Source organism: Chelonia mydas, chromosome 4 (genome assembly GCF_015237465.2).
Source record: "Chelonia mydas isolate rCheMyd1 chromosome 4, rCheMyd1.pri.v2, whole genome shotgun sequence".
Taxonomy (NCBI): Eukaryota; Metazoa; Chordata; order Testudines; family Cheloniidae; genus Chelonia; species Chelonia mydas.
Genome location: NC_057852.1, coordinates 54,214,334 through 54,234,490, shown reverse-complemented (window position 1 = coordinate 54,234,490; position 20,157 = coordinate 54,214,334). Strand labels below are relative to the sequence as shown.

Below are 20,157 nucleotides of genomic sequence, written 5' to 3'. Positions count from 1 at the left end.
CAGCGCCCGCGTCCCGGGGAACAACCCCGCCGCAGCGCTGCCAGGCTCGCTCCTGCGGGCTGCCGCAAGAGCCGGCTCGCGAGGACGGACCACGGGGGCTTCCCTTGCTGCTCTTCCTCTGCTGCCTGCCTGGCAAATCTCAGCGCCGCTGCCTAGCGCGCCTCCTTCCTCCTTCTCAGCTGCTGCGCTGGGAGGGGGGCGGGAATCGGCCGGGCAGCGCTTGTGTCCCTCGCTTCCCCCTCCCGGCTGGGCTGGAACGTGGAGCCCGGCAAAGTTCCACCCCGGCAGCGCTGGGACTTGAGAGGGGCGGGAGGGTTGGAATCTTGCTCCCAGCAGAGTTCGACCGAGCGAACGCAGAGACTTGGAGGGGAGGAGGAACCCCGGCCCCAGCGACTACTGGGCACGGGTGGGAGGAGGGGTCCCTCCCTCTTAGCCCGGGTGGGAGGGATCTGCCCTGGTATTCAAGTGTCCTGCCTCTTCTACCCTCATCATCGGCTTTTGCTGCTGTCAGTTGAGCACAGTGTCCCCACCCCTTACCCTTTTCCCTGCCTCCCCACCGGTGGCCTCTGCGGCCCGCCTGCCTCGCCCTCCCCGTCCACAGTGGAGGAGCTGAGACTTTCTCTGAAACTCAGCCAGAGCCTTTTCCTCCAACAACAAGGGCAGGGAGGGGGGAGGAAGGTTGTTGGGCTTTGGAGAGGGATCCTGGGATCTGTAGTTCGGAGGATGGTACAGCCTATGTCTGCTTTACAGGCAGCCTGTCTAAGGGGAACTACAGGGGTGGATGCATAGCTGCCAAAGGAGGTGAAGTTGGAGGAGGCCCTAGAGAGGAACCAGAGAGGGTAAGAAACTTTCTTCTTGGAAAAGTCTTCTGCGTGAACATTGTCCATTTAAAGCAAAACCCAACAAGAAGTTTTGTGGAAAGTGTGTGTTGTTGTGGGGGTTTCTGGTCGGTTGGTTATTTTTTTGCAAACATGGATTTTAGAAGTTTGATTTTGCAGGCGCAGAACAGCAGCTGGAAGTTGAAGGAAATAGAGTTGTCTCTGCTGGTTTGGAGGGGACAGCTTTCCTTTCAATACTATGTGCAGGCTTGTCAAATTATGGCTATTTGAATAAAAGCTATAAAAAAATGAAATTTTGCCTGTCTCTTTTAAACACACAGAAAAATCATTCACTGCTATAACAAGAAATTATAAAAACTGCATTGAATTTAACCCAACGGGAGGATCCTCCTTGCAAGTCTGAAACTGTCCTGACAAAATAAATAAAAAATAATTTAAAGTTTTAGTGACTAGCTTGGAAAAGTTAAAGATAAAGTTCACCTCTTTCAAGAGTAAGCAGTGAGCTGTAGCTCATGAAAGCTTATGCTTAAATAAATTTGTTAGTCTCTAAGGTGCCACAAGTACTCCTTTTCCCTTTGTGGATGAGGAGTGATGTATCTTTGGGTTGAGAAAGACGTAAATATGAGTTAGCATGTGACAGTGGTATGAATTAAAATTAGGTGGAAGAGTATCAGAAGGATTTTAAGTGTGATAAATATATACAAACTCTGAGAGAAATATATACAAACAAACTCCTTCATCCCAAGAGGGAGAGAGACTTTCTAAAAACAAAACACCTTCTACATGAGAAAGTATTCTCCAAAAGAGTAAGTTTTCAAGATTTGCTGTTTTACTTATGCATAATATTTCTCATGATGACTTTAAATTTGTTTTTTTAAAACTGAAATATCCCACAATATGTATTTTAGGGGCAACTCTAAATAATTTTTTTAAATAAGTGAATAAACAGATATACTTGGTCATCTCTGTTGGTAGTACCAAGGTTTGTGCACACAAAAAAATATTTACTGCTTTTTAGATGGCTTGCTTAAATCTGTTTGTAGGACCAATTAGTTGCAGTGTAGGAAAGGGTCAGTACAATGTGTTGCTATTTTTTAACATTAGTGTGCTTCCACAACAGAGAAATAGTCCCCCTAGTGTGCCATTGCTGTAGAAAGCAATTGTGATATTTGTTGTGATTCACTGAGGCATATTATATTTAAGTTACAAAATAGCATATGAAGGATTTCCACAGAGCTGCTTACAGAAGTAGCAGAAAGAGGAAGGGTGAAATTCTTTCCTCATTTAAGTCAATGGGAGTTTTATCTTTGACCTCAATAGGGCCAGGATTTCACCCTAAATTTTTACGTCTAGCCCTTTTCTAAAATGCTTGCAGTTTTGCTTTTAAGATAGATGAAACATTAACAAATATTATGCAATGAAAAATCATCAAGATCCAGAGGATTTTAACAATATTTTTAAAAAGAAAATCAGTGAATACTTGTTTTTACCAGTCTCCTGTAGAGCTCAAATCCTCCTCACCTGGTATGCACAAATAGCCCTTTCATCCACCTCAGTGGGACTACATGAGAGAATAAAGTGAGCAAGTAGCTTTTTATGTATCATTTGTAGAGATTATCTTAAATCCCAATATTGGGATTGGGTTTAAGATTGCTATTTTGGTTCAACCCATTATAAAGGTGTTGTCCAAGAATCCCAAAATTCTAAAATAATTTCCTAGTGAAAATTGAAAAGATCATAAGATATTCAGGCTTCTTTAAATATCTTGAAAGTGAACTCGGTATTGTGAGATAGCCAGTGTGTAAAGACCAGATGTGTTTAACTGAGTTAATCAAAAAATACCCTTAGGTATAACAGTATATACTCCCTAAGGGTGAAATTTATTCACCTCTGTACAGAGGATTAGACCAACACCTTTGTATAGGGCACTACCAAATTCACAGTCATGAAAAACGCGTAACAGACCATGAAATCTGGTCTTTTGTCTGCTTGTACCCTATACTATACAGATTTCATGGGGGAGACCAGCGTTTCTCAGATTTGGGGTTCTGACCCAAAATTGAGTTCCAGGGGGATTGCAGGGTTATTTTAGAGGGGCTGCGGTGTGGTCACTCTTACTTCTGCGCTGCCTTCAGAGCTGGATGGCAGGAGAGCAGTGGCTGGTGGCCAGGTGCCGAGCTCTGATGGCAGCACCCCGCTAGAAGCAGCACAGAAATAAGGTTGGCAATACCACACCCTGCCACCCTTACTTCTGCACTGCTGCCTTCAGAGCTGGGCGGCCAGAGACTTGGGCCAGTAAAATGTAAAAGTATAATTAGGCAGGCCAAGAGAGAAGTTGAGAAGCAACTTGCTAAAGACTCAAAAACTAACGGTAAGAATTTTTTAAAGTACATCAGAAGCAGGAAATTGGGGTACTAGATGACAAACATGTTAAAGGAGCACTCAAGGTAGACAAGGCCATTGCAGAGAAACTAAATTAATTCTTGGGTCAGTCTTCATTGCACAGGATGTGGGGGAGACACCCACATCAGAGCTTTTCTTTTTGGGTGACAAATCTAAAGTATTGCCCCAAATTGATGTGTCCATAGGAGAGCTTTTAGAACAAATTGATAAACTAAACAGTAATAAGTCACCAGAACCAGATGGTATTTACCCAAGAGTTCTGAAGTCCTTCACCAAAAGCTCTTCAGGAAACTAAGAAGCCATAGGATAAGAGGGAAGGTCCTATCATGGATCAGTAACTAGCTGAAAGACAAGGGAAAAGGGAAGAAATAAATGGTCAGTTTTGACAATGGAAAGAGGTGAACAGCAATGTCCCCCAAGGTTCTGTACTGGGACCTGTGCTGTTCAACATATTACTTAATGATCTGCAAAGGGGGTGAACAGTGAAGTGGCAAAGTTTGTAGGCAATACAAAATTACTCAAGATAGTTAAGTCCAAAGCAGACAGTGAGGAGTTACAGAAGGATCTCACAAAATTGGGTGACTGGGCAACAAAGGGCAGATGAAATTCAGTGTTGATAATGGCAAAGTAATGCAAAATGGAAAAAATAATCTCAACTGTACATATACAATGATGGGTTCTGAATGAGGTCTTACTATCCAAAAAAGAGATCTTGAAGACACCATGGATAGTTCTCTGAAAACTTCCACTCAATGCGGTACAGCAGTCAAAAAGGCTAACAACATGTTATTAGGAAAGAGAGAGAAAATACCATAATGCCACTATTTAAATCTGTAGTGCACTCACACCTTGAATATTCTGTCTAGTTCTGGTTGCCCCATTACAAAAAGGATATAGTGAAACTGGAAAAGATTCAGAGAAGGGCAACAAAAATGATCAAGGTTATGGAAAGACTTCCATGCAAGGAGAGGCAAAAAAGGTTAGGGCTGTTCAGCTTAGAAAAGAGATGACTAAGGGGGGATATCAGAGAGGCCTATAAAATGGCCTGTGATGGGTTTTAGATGGGGTAAGATCCAAGTTACCCGGGAAAGAATTTTCTGTAGTATCTGGCTGATGAATCTTGCCCATATGCTCAGGGTTTAGCTGATCGCCATATTTGGGGTCGGGAAGGAATTTTCCTCCAGGGCAGATTGGAAGGCCCTGGAGGTTTTTCGCCTTCCTCTGTAGCATGGGGCACGGATCACTTGCTGGAGGATTCTCTGCTCCTTGAGGTCTTTAAACTACAATTTGAGGACTTCAATAGCACAGATATAGGTGTGAGGTTTTTTTGTGGGAGTGGTGGGTGAAATTCTGTGGCCTGCGTTGTGCAGGAGGTCAGACTAGATGATCATAATGGTCCCTTCTGACCTAAATATCTATGAATCTATGAATCATGAATGGCATGAAAAAAGTGAAGTGTTATTTACCCTTTCACACAATACAAAACCCAAGGGTCACCTGATGAAATTAATATGCAACAGGTCTCATAAAAACAAGAGGAAGTACTTTTCTTCACTTTGCACAACTAACCTGTGGAACTCAGTGCACTGGGATGTTGTGATATCCAAAAGTACAACTAGGTTCAAAATAGAACTGGATAAGTTCACAGAGGATAGTTCCATCAACGGCTATTAGCCAAGATGGCCACGGATGCAACCCCATGCTCGCGGCAACCCTAAACATCTGAGTACCAGAAGCCAGGAGTGGAAGACGGGTGGACCACTCCATAAATGGCCTGTTCTGTACAGTCCCCCTGAAGCTCTGGTATGGGCCACTGTCAGAGACAGGATACTGGGCAAGATGGACCAGGGGCTGAGCCAGTATGGCGGTTCTTATGTTCTTATATAACTATTTGTTTCATGGAAGGTTAATGCTAATGGAGAGATTCTCGACCTATGTCTAGCTGATATAGGGATGTGGATAATGAAGCAATTAAGATGGAATCTCCACTAACTGAAGATTTTGCTAAAATGATTTATAATGTTGGCTCTCAGCTGCATCCATCACTGCTTCAAGATTCTCAGCTAGCTGTGGTGGCCCACAGTATTTTTTATTTGGCACTCAGATATCATGGAGATGAATGCAGTATAGAAACATGAATAGAATTTAACATCTGTGACTGACCAGCCAGCACTACTCTTTGCTGTAGATGTGATGACCATATGGACATAGTGCTTTTGTCACCTTCCAGCTAGTTGACTGTATTGTGCTCAAACCTAGGGCTACCCTGATGATCACTTCCTAGACCCCCAGTTGGTGCAGAGTGCATTTGCTCTCCTCTTGAATGGAGCAGGCTACTATGAGCACATAACATGATGCGCCGATCTCTTCACTGACTTTTCTGTTCATTTGTGGGTGCAATCTAAGTTGTGTTAGAAATGTTTTCCAAAATTTGGGACAGAATACTTGCAGGTGTCACCATATGAAGTATATAAAGCCAAAATCCAACTATAGCTAATTTAGTTTTCCAAGTGGGAACTATTGGGCAGAAGAGGAGATTAAGTTCAAGCATGGGTGGCAGGCATCATAGGCCGGGGGAGGCTGAGCCTCCCCAAACAGCCTTGTGTGGTCCCATCCACACTCCACCCCCGGAAGTGCCTGAGTTCCTGCTCTTTGTGGTCTAGGCTGGGGCTGGTGCTAGGGCTGGACAGCCTGCCGCCTGGGACTCAGGGAGGCTGGGGCTGGCTGGTGTCCGCCCCACGTTCTGGAGCTGGGTTGGGGGCGTTGGGGCAGCCCAGGGCTGGAGGGGGGGCAGGGCCAGCAGCTGTGGTGACTGTGCTCTGGGCTCCGGCAGGGGAAGGGCCTGGGAGAGAAGAGAAGGGAAGGGAAGGGAAGGGTCCAGGAGCTAGCCTCCCCCAACGGCCAGTTCACCCACTGCCCATGAGTTCAAGATCGGTTTGATTTTTTTATTTTTCTCCATTAATTTTCCATTCAAATGGTTTAGCAATTCTCCTGTTGCATAACGTTACCACAGACCTTGAGGTCATCGTCGTATCCCTTATCACGTGAAAAGCTTGACTGTATCTTTACAGTTTCACATTGCGAGCTGTAATGTTGCTGAAATTCTTGATGCGAATCTTTAAAACATTTGTATGTCTTACATTATATTTTAGAAAATAACTTGTACATAAATATGGAGAAAGAGGCTTGCAAAATTAATGAAAGTCAAATACATTGTGTCAGATTATACGCCAAACCCCATGTTTAGGTATTTATATTTCTCCAATGAAACAGTGCAAAAAACCAGATTATTTTAGACATGAAAAAAAATGCTACAGGTAGGTATGTTCTCACCTTAGATATTTTTAATCTAAGTTCAGAAATCTTCCCAGGTGAATTTCATGTACAATTGAAAAAGTTCCTTGGTTAGTTTTGGTGACTTAAACAACCCAGTGTTTTTCAGATTCCAAATAATTTAGATTGTCTGACAAAAAGATTGAGTAAGAAGTAATACAAAACAGACATTTAAATGAGACATGACTTCATGTTCATGGACTTCAGGATTGTTTACTGGTTGTTCATTTAAATTCTGTCCTTTTATATCATCCTTTTTATTTTGTGTTGGTGTTATGGGCAAATAAAGAGAAGGGTATAATGTAGCACTTATATAAACAGGCGCAATTTTCATTCCAGTATTGGTGAAATGTTTAATACATCGTTTTGTGATTTTTGTAGGAGGTTCTCCTCAGGTATGAAGCTGAAATTTACAGGTAAATACTTGCTCAGCCCTCTGATTTATGCCAGCAGGATTTGGTTTACACCCTGATTTCATGCAAGGAAATTCCCCTTCTCTTCCAGATAAAGCAATGAAGAAGAAGCAGCAAGTTTCCTAGCCAGTCTTGTAGAAACTCCCTCCAGACTCTACAGTCATTAACATATGCAGAAATAAATCAGCAGGATGTCCCCCCACCCTCTCCAAAGACAATAGCTTTGCACCTGTTGAAGACAAATGAAATTGGGCAGATTTTTCTTTTTCTCGCACTGTAAGCATTTTATAAGTCAGGCACAGTGGAAAATCAATGATCCAAACCAAACTGAAATGTGTGTTGTATTGCTTGACTTGGTCATGTAACTGATTGAAATTAAAAGTATTATAGGGATAACCTTATGTTCTAGTGGCAGTGCAATGCACAGTCATGTAAGAGATCAGTATTTAGGGCCAGATCCACAAAAGGATTAGGTGTCTACAGCTCAGATTTAGGCACCTAAGTCCCAGTTGTGGGCATCACTGTGATCCACAAAACCCTGCTCGGCTGCTGCCTAACCCTGTAGGTGCCTAAATTCACTTGGTGCCTACATTTTTGCTGTAAAAGTTCCCTAGGTACCTACGTTTCCGCTACTGAGCATGCACAATGCTGCCTTTCTCTAGGCATCCATATGCCCGTCTCACACTGAAGCTCCAGTGCAATCCAGTGCAGGAGAAGATAGGCATTCCTCTGCCAGGTGTGCTCTGAGCATGTCTCACTCCTCACAAAATGGCCAGGAGAGAGGAGTCCTCCCTTTAGCCCACCATTTAAGGTATTCACTCAGGAGGTGGGAGACCCTGGTTAAGTTTCCTCCTCTGCCTTATAAGAAGGCATTTGAACAGGGGTTCCTCGCTGCTCAAGGGAGCGTCCTAACCACTGGGCTATGGGACATTCTGATGTGGGGCTTTCTCCATGGCTTGAAGTCGCTCCACTTTCATTAAATCATTCAGTATTAATTGGGCCAGAGAAAGAATGAGAATCACTCTATAATCCAACAGTTAGGGCTCTCACCTGAGAGGTTGAGAACCCCTGTTCAAATCCTTTCTTCTGATCAACCAAGGGGGGGGGGTAAATTGAATCAGGATCTCCCACATTCCAGATGAGGGCCCTAACTAGTGGCATAAAAGCTGTAAGGGAATCCTTCTCCCACTCCACCCTCAGCCATTTTGTGTGGTACATGGATGCACTGCTCCCTAGAGACACCAGCTGGCAGGTAAACAATGCTCCAGAGAAAGCCATGTCCAGCTCTCCTTCACCAAACAGAAGGTTACTGCAACATGGGGCACTGGGTGAGAAGTAAAAAGGCCAAGAGTTAGCAATATGAAAACAAACAGCTTGCGGTTTTTCTATTTCAGTATGAAAATCGTGTGTGTGTCAGAGAAGATTGGTCACAGAACCTTTTCATATAATAGAGCAATTTGGATAATTGAGTTTATAATGTAATTATACTCATGTGCTTTGCCAACTAGAATTTTTGTTGCTATTTTTCCCCCTACCTTATACACCTCCATGCTTAAGCAATGCTTTGTGTAACTGATATTTTGAAAATAAAATGAGGAATTGAAAAATTAACTTAAAATGTTTGAAGGAAGGGGAGAAGGTGTTAGAATGCCAGGATGGGATAAGATGCATTTATCTGAAGGTCATTTATCTGAAGGTCTCACTAACAGATTAACCCAAAAAACTAAGCTACAAAAGCTATGCAACTCACATAAAATCATGTAAATAGGGAACAACGACGAATTAAACGAATTTGTTCAAAAAATCTGCAGTGACTTATTGGCAATGCAATACGAATCAGCAGTCAAACTCCACAAAGAAAGAAACCAGTAGAAAGATGTTGGTTGGCAAATATCTATATAATGACCCCAAACAGGACTGAAAATTCATCAGAGATTCTACCAGCAAGAGACAGTGAGAACATGTGAGCAAATGCCCTTTCCAACATGGTCTTAAACTAAAACTTCACACACTAGAATCCACGCTCAGCAATTCGTGGAGCTTGGCTTTGTTAACATAGAAATTAACATTACTACAACATGAAGTGCAGTTTAAAATGTAAATTGAGCAGAAAATTGAATCCAGTATGTATTGTAGCCACAGATGGCTGTGTGGTGCTGGTAATGTGCGTTCAGTGTAGTGTACAGTGGTTGCCAACACACATTTAGCGTGGAATCTGGAGGGACAGCTCAGAAGACGAGCACAGCTGGGTTGAGAGGTTCAGGGAAGGGATGCCCCTGAAGAAGAGTAGTGAGAGTTCCCTGGTCAAGCAGCAGAGTCAGACCAGGCTCGTGAAAGCGAAAGGCAGAACGGCAGGTGGTGGGAAGAAAGGGAGTCCCTTGTAATCTTTCCCAGGCCAGGAAGTGTTGGAGAGGGCTGAAGGCTGGGGAATGATGAAGAAATGAGTCTGCTGATGTCTCTGGGCAAGAGCTGGAATGATATCTGGAAAGGAAACAGCAGGGCAGAGAAGCACCCCATATGGAGGTGGGCAAGGGTGAGGTGTGGGAGAGCTGGAGCGTGGTGAGAGGCAGAGCAATACCAGAAAGCTGGAGTGCGGGAGAGGTGCTGGAGCTGGAGCTGTCGTGTTGATGGACTGTTGGGACTTGATAGATGGAATGTATGCTTTGAATTGTGCTGGGAAATTCCAGATTGTGGAATTTTTTTAATACATTAACCTCATCAAGGACTATTTATATTCTGTATTGGAGATACTGGGAACCGTTGAAGGGGAAACTGAGGTGGGCATGTTGCAGCGTTTCAGGAGGCACCCCAGGAAGGGACCATCTTCTAACATATGTTGGAGAATGCAGGCAGGTGATCAGCCCCTGAGAAGACGGTAACTGTTCGTGTTCAGAACAGGGAAATCGAGGCAGGGGGTCACTTACAAGGCCACCAGGGGGCCATCAGTCACCCTCTGATGGGGGCATTGGCAGAATGAGAATATTTCTACTATTGATTATAATGCTGAAGCTGAAAGCTGAGAGCAAATTAAATGTAACCCACCCAAAACACCAGGGAAGATATTGGGGAAGTAGTCAAAGAAGGGGGTAAAAAGAGAAAACCCCAGAGTAAGATGGATTTCCTTATGAGTTCTACTTTCAGTTTAGAACATACTTTTCTTATATTTTACAGAAACATTTTAACTATCCATAGCAGCCTGCCTGAGACTGTACATAATGCAAAGGCAATTTTCTTTAGGAAAGGCAGGATGGTAGAGGAGAAAGGGGGCTACATCCATAGGCGCTATAGGCAAGTGTCACTTATTAACCCTGACTGCCAATTATTAGCCAACATTCTAACTGTCACAATCCAAAAAAGCTAGGAAATCCAGTCCAAGGAGGTGTCATTGAGTGGAATGTCTGCTGCCTAAAAATAGAAAAAAAAAGTCTAAACAATTCAAAAAGCAAAATCATCTATATCCCTATGTCAGTTTTCTCCATGGATACAGAGAAAGCTTTGGACCAGACAGAACAGGTCTATGATTACAAACTTCTTGTGTGCAGAGGACTCACTACCTTGCAGAGCTCAGACCTGGATGTACGCTGATGCCAAACGGTCCAATACTTTGTGTGTAAAAGCTAATCCTGTGATTTGTTGAGTGCCCTTAACTCCTACTGAAATATATATGTCACATGGTGAGTAAAGAAAGTTTCTGGGAGTGATGCTCTAATTAGTGAGGTGACAAAAAAGGAGGGGGGAACTGCTCAATGGACCTTTGAAGATCTGGGCTTTCCCATTTTAGCCATTTTATTTTTTGTTTCTACAGGTTTACTATAATTATCACAACATAATTTTGAACTGAAAATGATTGCTTTGTTAACTATGACAGTGCTGAAATTTCTTTCAGACAATACAACAGGCAGTTGTCTCATGCCATTCGTATCTGTTATACACCTTTTATAGCAACAAGCCAGGCCAGGGGGCGCATAGTAGGCTATTGGTGTATGCCTGGATGTGTTGCAAGGCACAAGGCCTTTTGCCTCATGCTTTCAACCTCTCACAAAGTGCTCTAATACATTATACCCTGGAGAAACCTACTTCTCTGAATCCTTAAAAAAAATGAATCTAAAAACATAGTTTTGTGAGGATTTATGCAATGATCCTTCCACTCTGAAAGACAGTTCCTAGTAAAAGGTTAAGAGAAAATACTAGGAAAAACATCAATAACTTTTTTCTACTGTTTTGATATATTTGTTTGTTCCTTTTTGTTCTCTAACTCCTCCTCCCCACAGTGTTCTCTGGACTATTTGGACCCCTTCTCCCCCACACACTCCCATGTCCCTAGAAGAATGGATGTCTTGTTAGGAACAGATGGTGGCCTAATGGCCAGTTTAACTTATTTGCTTTTATAGAAATTAAATTTGAAATATTGAATAGCTCCCAGTTTAGATTCTGCACTAGAACGTGAGTTAAGAGTGGCTAAAAGAGTCATAAACTGCTGCTTAAGTGGCATTTGGAGTGGTGGAAGGAAAAGGGCCATTTAAAAATATCTGGAGAAAGTTTCTAAAGCACCTAAAAGATTTAGGGGCACAAGTCCAACTGAAAGCCAACAGGTGCTTTTGAAAAATCTCCCCGCACACTTTTCCCCCAGCTCCTGATTTTGACCACCTCACTTGCCATTCTTAACCTCATAGACATAGTGTTTCTTATTATCTTCATTGTTCCCCTAGTAAAGTTTGCCCTCCACCTATGCAGGAATTTTGAGTGCATTTCAGTGATGAGGTCCCAACTACACAATGTTGGGAGATGGTGAACGGCTGTGATACCATCAAAAAGGCACAAACTATCTACTTAGAATGTGCCTTTGGACCAGGGGTGGGCAAACTTTTTGGCCTGAGGGACGCATCAGGCTTCCGAAATTGTATGGAGGGCCAGTTAGGGGAGGCTGTGCCTCCCCAAACATCCAGGCATGGCAAGGCCCCCACCCCCCTTCTTACCCGCTGATGGCCCCCCCAGGACTCCTGTCCCATCCAACCCCACCTTTTCCCTGATGGCCCCCCGGGACCTCTCCCCATCCACTCCCCCCACTCTCTGTTCCCTGACCGCCCCCAGACTCCCCGCCCCTAACTGCCCCCACTGCCCCTTCCAAACTCCCCTCTCCTTCCTGACTGCCCCCCTGGGAACCCTGCCCCATCCAACCACCCCATCTCCCAGACCGCCCCCGGACTCCCACCCCTGACTGCCCTCTGCCGCCCCATCCAACCCCTCCTCTCATTCCTGACTGCTCCCCGGGACCCCTGCCCCCATTCAACCCCCCCTGTTCCCCGCCCTCTGACCGCCGCAACCCCTATCCACACCTCCGGCCCCTGACTACCCCCTGAACTCCCCTTCCTTCTATCCAACCCAAGCTGCTCCCTGCCCCCTTACCGCGCTGCCTGGAGCACTGGTGGCTGGTGGTGCTACAGCCCCACCACCCGGCTAGAGCCAGCCACGCAGCACAGAGCACCGGATCAGGCCATGGCTCTGCAGCTGCACTGCCCCAGGAGCTCGCAGCCCCACTGCCCAGAGTGTTGCGCCAGCAGCACAGTGAGCTGAGGCTGCCGGGAGGGGCCGGGGGCGAGCATCCCAGGCCAGGAGTTCAGGGGCAGGGCAAGAGGGTCCCGCAGGCTGAATGTGGCCCACGGGCCATAGTTTGCCCACCTCTGCTTTGGACTCTGTTTTCAGCCAGACTCTGACAGCAAGCAGAACACTTCCAGTGCCAACTCTTAACACAACTGTTATGTGTGATCAGCAAATAACAGCAAATAATGTTAACAGAATTACTGAAACATACTTTTGGTTTGAACACAAAACATTTCCTTCCAGCTCTCTCTGCTACCAAACAGTTTGTGAACATGTCCTCGTAGAGCAAGGTGAATTCTTACTGACCCCTTTGTTCTTCAAACTTCATATCTTTAGTATTAAAGGAGACTGGTTCAAGTACAATGTTGTCTGTGAAATGTAGCACTTGATCCTGCTTCCAGTTAGGAACCCTGAAAACTTCCCATGAACTTAAGATCAGGTACTGCAGTCTACATGGAGGCAACCCTCCCACTGAAATCAATGAGAAATATCCCTATTTATACAATTTTACTTTCAGAGGGTGCATTGTGGATAACAAAATGTACTATTTTATTTGTTGTTCCTAAAGATTTGTACCATTAATTTTCAAATGTGAATCTTTTAAAGTTGTTGTTTGCCACTCATATTTCATTGAATGTGATTATCTCTCTCTTAGACACCACAGCTCTTCATACACAAATGAGCAGAGAACAGTAAATGCTGTAAGATCACAGTGAAATTCAACACAATTAACAGAATTTAGATTGCACTAATTACTGTGGGCCAGTTCATGGCCTCTCACATACAATGCTGTAGGAGGAACAAAGTGTTGACTCCACAGGTCTATGAGGTCAGACCCTGCCCTCTAAGGCAAGGGTTTTGGCAGCCATGGAGGAGTATTGCCCTCCGACCCTGTGGAATAACCAAAGATCCACAGGAAAATCCCATGAGCCTTCAGGTGGAGGGTGAGATCATCCATTATATGCCTTAGTATGACTCTTCGACTCCTCCAGGAGTCATGCTGTCTTTGTATCCCTGGTCATAATCCCTTGCTCAAAATCCCTTCTCTGAGGACGTGCATAGTGGCCCATTGGCCAATGGGCAAGAGCCCACTGAAGTCATCATTGATTCCCCGCAGGTCTTTGCCTACAGGCTTGCCTGGCTGCTCATCCATGTCCCCATAAAATCTGTAGAGCCCTAATTGCATAAAGTCTGACCTCAGTGCTGCAAATATATGTACTTGTGCAAACTTTTACATTGGTGTGGATACTGTTGAATCAGTGGGATTCCTTGCAGGTATAAAGCTCCACACCACTGCATCTACTGGCATAGTTAGGATCACAGAGAGGAAGGGGTCAATAGGCATGATGTGACATACACTCAAAAGCCTAAACATCTACCTGAGAGTGGAGAGGTGAGTCTATTTTCTGCTCCTTTCATTCCCTTGCACAGCCACTTGTTTGTAAGACTGAGCTCCTAGAAGCTAATACCATGCCTTCTATCCTATCTGGAAAGTTCTGATGAGATCATAAGTGGTTAGAATATCTATTAAAAACAACAGGCACTCTCAAAACATGAAAGAAGTCAACCTGAGAAAGTATAAGGGTCTGTCTTAATAATGGAGATTATCTCGTCTGCTTACAACTTGATTGTCCAGCACTCTAGACAGACAAGTTAATTGAAAGCAGTATTGTTTTCAAATGAGGAAGATCTGTCTGCACATTCTGGGAAGATGTACCCTGTCATTATTAGCAAGAGAATGAAAAAAGCACTACCAAACAAACAACAACCCTACACACAAAAAACAAAGGTGACGTAGATGGGGCAAATCACATCTTCTGGGAGGAGTTAAGAGCTTTATTTATTATGCCAAATAACCCGCTCCACCAACATCTTTCAATTTATCCAAATAAATGTTAATGAAATCTATGTTTTCTATCACTATATCAATAACAGGAAAAAAATCATATTAATATTTCCTAAATTGATCCATTTTCTATGGATACAGTAATAAAAGTTCCAATGCAATTGATTCATTTAACATATATATACTGTACCCTGTTTGTTCTTGAGATATATTGTACCCACATATATTTTTAGTATTTTTGCATGCATCATGCTCAAAGTGTTACAAGCATACTGTACAAGTAATAACTGGTGTTATCAGATGGACTTTGTTGGTTTTTAATAATAATAGTTGAAAAAATGTTATAGAGCCTTTCAAATACTATTTAAAAGTTAAAGTAACAATATTGTACATATATATATACACTCACACACACACATCTCATCCTGCAAGCTTTTCTGCACAGGCAGATCACCTGTTTCCACATGGAGCCCCATTAGATTCTAAGGTGTTCTGTGGGGGCACAACAAACAGCAATGACCTGCAATGAGAAACTTGCAGGATTGGGTCCATGAATATGTGTATAACAAACAAAGCATACACAATACTGTGTATAATAACTGGGGGTGCACCTAATCGATGCTAACACCAGTGGACACAGATGTTTGATCACACACACAAGGGAGCACACATTTTACACGCATGTATGTGTGTATTACACACCCACCATGAAAAACACATTAAGATAATATTAAGGTTGCATAGTTAAAAGCACTAAAAATTTAGGAAATGCATGTGCAACCTCTGAGTGTATGCATTATGATACAATCATATGATATGACCATACACGAATATTTCCACAGGACCTCTGCCTCATTCAGTGTGCAGGATGGGCAGTAGCAGGTGAGTGCTTGATCCTACAAATTGCTAGAATCAGTGGGCATTGAGGCCACTTAGCACCAACCAGGCTTGAGCACTGAATGAGGAAGGTGTGCAACATTTTTTTAAGCAACTTAAAAAAAAACAGAAGTGCAGGTTTAAATAAAAGACCAAATCATAATACAGAGGGGCAGAGTTAGTGTTTGTGTGCTTCACTTGTAACACAGCTTTTTAATAATGTAATTTTTCCCAAGGGTCTTTGAAGGAAAACAAACAAACAAAAAACCCCACCCTACCTTTCCTACTTCCTAGTCAATTTGTCTAGACAGCTTCCAGAAGGGGAACCTAGTTTACATGGCAAAAATATTATATAAACATACGCATAACTCACTCACGTGCAGACACCAGTTAGATGCCTGCGTACAGCTTAGTCACCTGCAGCCCTATTTTGAGGGTTTAGGTACAACTTATTTCTACAATTTTTGCACAGGCTTTGCACTAACACTCTGAATTTCACCCCTTTTGAATAACTGTCAAGAGCAACAGATTTCCAGTGTGGCAAATGATAAACAGTCCTTTCTCATTCACTGCACTGTTACTGTAATGGATAGTAGGTAAAGTAACAACCAGTGAGCAGCAAACAGCCACATACTTTCCATAAGTAGGAGAAAAATTGCCACCGAGCATAAGGCAGACTATCTAGGATTGACAAGAATTCAGTGCAAACATAAGGATGCCAACCTGTAAGAACCCACAAACACATAAGTATATCCACACCCAAGTTGTACTCTAACTGCATGGAACTTGTGACCTTCATCTCCAGAAACATGGACCCAGTAAGATAAAAAAAAAAAAAGCAGCTCTGTAGATTGGGAACTGATCAACACTTGAGTAGTTTTGATATTCCATTTAACAGAGTGCAGGAGTACACGTGAACACTATAAATATATTACAGTGTAACTCCCACTAATTTTGATGGGTTATGGGCACATATTCATGTGAGAATACACCATCATATATACCATACAAAGTTATTTCCATACATCGCCATGACCCACAGCATAACTTCCAGACTGAAAATATCCATATGTAATGGGAAATGGCAAAACACCATAATGTCAGTAACTTTTTAAATGACCATTTTAGATGAAGGCAGTTTTGATTTGTAAGCCATCAAACTGTAGCGAACACCATTTGGGGGTATGCATGGGGGAATCAATAATGGATTCCTGTAATCTAATGCATTACAGAAATAACTCCATCCTATATAATCTTATATGCTTAAAAGCATTTTCAGCAGCCATAGGCATAAGGAGCTTAGAGGACTGGAATTTACAGTACGGTTTATTGAATACTTTTCTTATACGTTCAAAAAATTACTATGGGTTTGCAACACCTCTTTGGTCATGCAGTTATACACAGAGACTATGATCCACAACTGCAATCAAGGCATCACAACTTCCATAAAAAGGGAACTACAAACCCACTTCTGTGGCCTGGCAGCTGAGCACTGAAAGAGGGATTAATCAGGCTCTTTAGCACAGATCTCTTTTCTTGGTGTGGAGAAAAACTCAGCTCCTTCTTCTGAAAGTGGCCATCTAACAAATCTCCACCCTCTTTATAGCTACCTGTTAATAAGCCACAGCTGAAGCCCCTTCCTTCCAAGCCTGACAGCTAATGCAGTCTTAATGGCCATGACAGGATTTCGTCTTTCACCCGAGTGAAATACCCTTTAGGATCTGGCTCTTAACACCTTTACTCTCCAGCTAGGTAAAGGGTACATAAGCCCTATCACAGACTAGAACATAAGGCATACCATCGGTCCAATTCAGAGCAACTGTTATGGTTTTATGTACCCTTATTCTTCTCTGTTAGTTTTCTGTAGCTCTTAAATTTTGCTGAACGAACACTTCTCATACAATGCAAAGTTCACCTATCGGCTGAAAAAGCATGACAGTTTCTTAAAATAAATTTTATTGAACATAAAACATTTATATCCCAGCTAGGAAAGAACAAAAAACAAACAAACATAAAACAACAACGCAGCAATATTGGTTAGTATGGTGTTGTTAAGTGCTGGCTTTTATATCTATCATATTCAGTTTGCTAATGCATGCACAGATTGCAGTGGTTACGAAATTATTACATTTCCAACAATCACTCCTCTATGATGGATCTAGTTTCAGCCTGATTCTTTTCTCATTAAAGTCAGTGACGTAACTCCCTTTGAAGTGAAACAGGGCAGAATCTGGCTCTTTGTGTTTTACTTTAAATGGTAAATGTCCAACCTAATGTGAATCTTCCAAAGCTTCTGACATCGGGTCTTCTAATGAATGAATACAGCTACCCCAGTTTGGAGAGCTGCCACAATTAGGAAGTCAGATATTTTTCAGGAGAAGAAATAGTGTGCTATAAGAAAAGGAAAGGTCAGAGGCAATTATTTTGTCTACACCATCATGATTATTTCTTTTCAGAAGGAGCATAACAATTTCTGGGCTGGGTCCTCTAACTGAATGAAAACCTAACTTGAGTAGTCTATTTAGTGTACATTTCAACTGTACATTTTTATTTTAGAGCATAAATTCTGTACTTTCAATGAGAAATTAATGGTCTTGCTTGCTTTTGAAATATGCTAAGCAATATCTGGTCCTGCAGAATTCACTTATATTTAGTTTCACAAAAGTCAAAGTGTTTTCATAGCCTTACATTTGAAAGAGATGGTGTATTTCGTTTCCTAGCTGTCAAAATAGTGGTAAAGATAATAAATGATAATAATTATTAATACTTATCTCAGAACACACATTTTCTATTTTTTCTGAGGAGGTATATATATTATTAATAAATAATATACAGTATTTTATTTATCATGCAACATTATATATTCACTGAGTCATAGATTTTAAGGCCAGAAGGGGCCATTATGATCACTTAGTTTGCCCTGTATCACACTGGCCAAAGAACTTTGCCCAATAATTTCTGCATCAAACCCATATCTTCGGTTTGAGCTATAGCATATCTTCTAGGAAGATATCCAATCTTGACTTAGAGACAGCAAATGATAGAAAATTCATCATATGCCCAGGTAAATTTGTTCCAGTGGTGAATTACCCTCACTATTCCAATTTTGCACCTTACTTCTAGTATGAATTTGTGTAGATTCAGCTTCCAATCTCATTATGCTTTCTTCTGTTAGTTTAAAGTCTTTTCCCCATGTAGGTACTTGAAGACTGTGATCAAATCACCTCTTGAACTTCTCTTGGTTAAACTAAACAGATTAAATTTCTGTAGTCTCTCACTATATGCCATGTTTTCCAGACCTCAGATCATTCATGTAGCTCATTTCTAAACTCTTTCTAAACTGTTTGTTGTGGAAGGTGGAAATGTCTTACATTTTACAAAGAAGTTGCCGTACATTTGAATATCATTCTGTCTTGAAGTTCAATCGAGTTCAAATGTGGATACCTAACTTGTTATTGCAAAAAGTGCATATGCAGCCATTACAGGTGCAAAATTAAGTTTGCATTTATGTGCACAAATCAAGTAAGACCATCTGCCCATGCAGTAGGAGCACTGCAATTAAAAAGGCTGCATTTGAAAATCTGGCCTGCGATGCCTAGCAGATGGAGACGGACAAAGAAGCAGCTATTGCAGAATGTGTCTCCATTGTTGCTCAATAGAAAAATAAGCTTATGACTCTTGTGTCTCTTACTTTTGCATGCTAACTCCGGTGAGCTAATCTGTCAGTTCTGATGGGTAGAATGACAACACTGATGCCTTTCTGTCCCTTTGGGATTTTTTGGTTTTGTTTGTTTTTTCTATTGCAACTAGTAGTCAATACATTGTAATAGCTATGTTTCTTGTCAACAAGGGCGAGGGGGAAGGGATCCTAAGCACCTCCAATAAGAAACCTGCTGCGGAATGTTATAATGCAGCTTTACCAGTGGATATCCCTGCAGGAAGAGCTTGATGGAATAACCCATTCTTCTCTTTTAATGGGACCTTACCCATAACAGTAAATGAAGGAATTCAATTAATTAGATATGCCAAAAACACAGAATAAGCAAAGTGGTGAATGGATATGCATCCCCTCCAGGACCTCACCCGCATCCAACACTTCCTTACTGAAGCTCTTATTCATGCTCTTCTCTCCTCTTGTTTCACCTGTTGCAGAGTAATTCCTTCCTGTATGGGCTTCCTAACCCCTAATTCTCCATATGTTAATTAGCTCAAAATGCAGTGGCTCATCTCTTCATCCATCCCTAGAAATAGGAACACATCAGCCTCATCTTCAAGCACTTTCATTGTCTTCCTATTTCCTGTTCCAGTACAAAATCTGCCTCCTAGCCTTAAACATGCCCTATGGATTTGTACCACTTCTACCATTTTAGAAAGATAGAGGCTAGATGCACAAAGGCTTAGGCATTGTACCACTCAGTGTTGCAACACCCAACTTTTAGGTGCCATGCCATGCCACCCAGTGGAATCCACAGCTCTGAGTTAGACGCCTACAATGAATGGGCAGAGAGAGGCACCTAAGAATGAAATCCACAAAAGACAGCGTGCTGAGCAGTGAGCTAGCCAATGGGAGATAGGGTGGGTCCTAAGCTCTACCCCTCAAAGGGACACAGGGGCCTAGCTTTGGCCCGGAGGAAGGTGCCTTTCTCCACTTGGGATTCACAGACATGAATCCTCTCCTAGAGTTAGGCACCTGAGCTGTTGCTGTCTTCATATCCTTTAGCCCAATGCTTGGGGCATCAATGTAGAATATGGGAGCACCAGGTTCCACACTCTGGAAAAAGGATTTGAACTTGGGTCTCCTCTCTCTCAGGTAAGCACCCCTAAACTACTGGACTACAGAATCTGT

General features: G+C 42.5%; 1 long non-coding RNA gene across 1 annotated transcript; it reads left to right on the top strand.

Moving 5' to 3' along the window:
* Window positions 1-570: 570 nt before the first annotated feature.
* On the top strand, window positions 571-8,595 carry LOC122465635. The gene is made up of 3 exons (XR_006290620.1): window positions 571-839; window positions 6,957-6,991; window positions 7,080-8,595. It is a non-coding gene; the product is annotated as an uncharacterized LOC122465635 (long non-coding RNA).
* The last annotated feature ends 11,562 nt before the right edge of the window (window positions 8,596-20,157 follow it).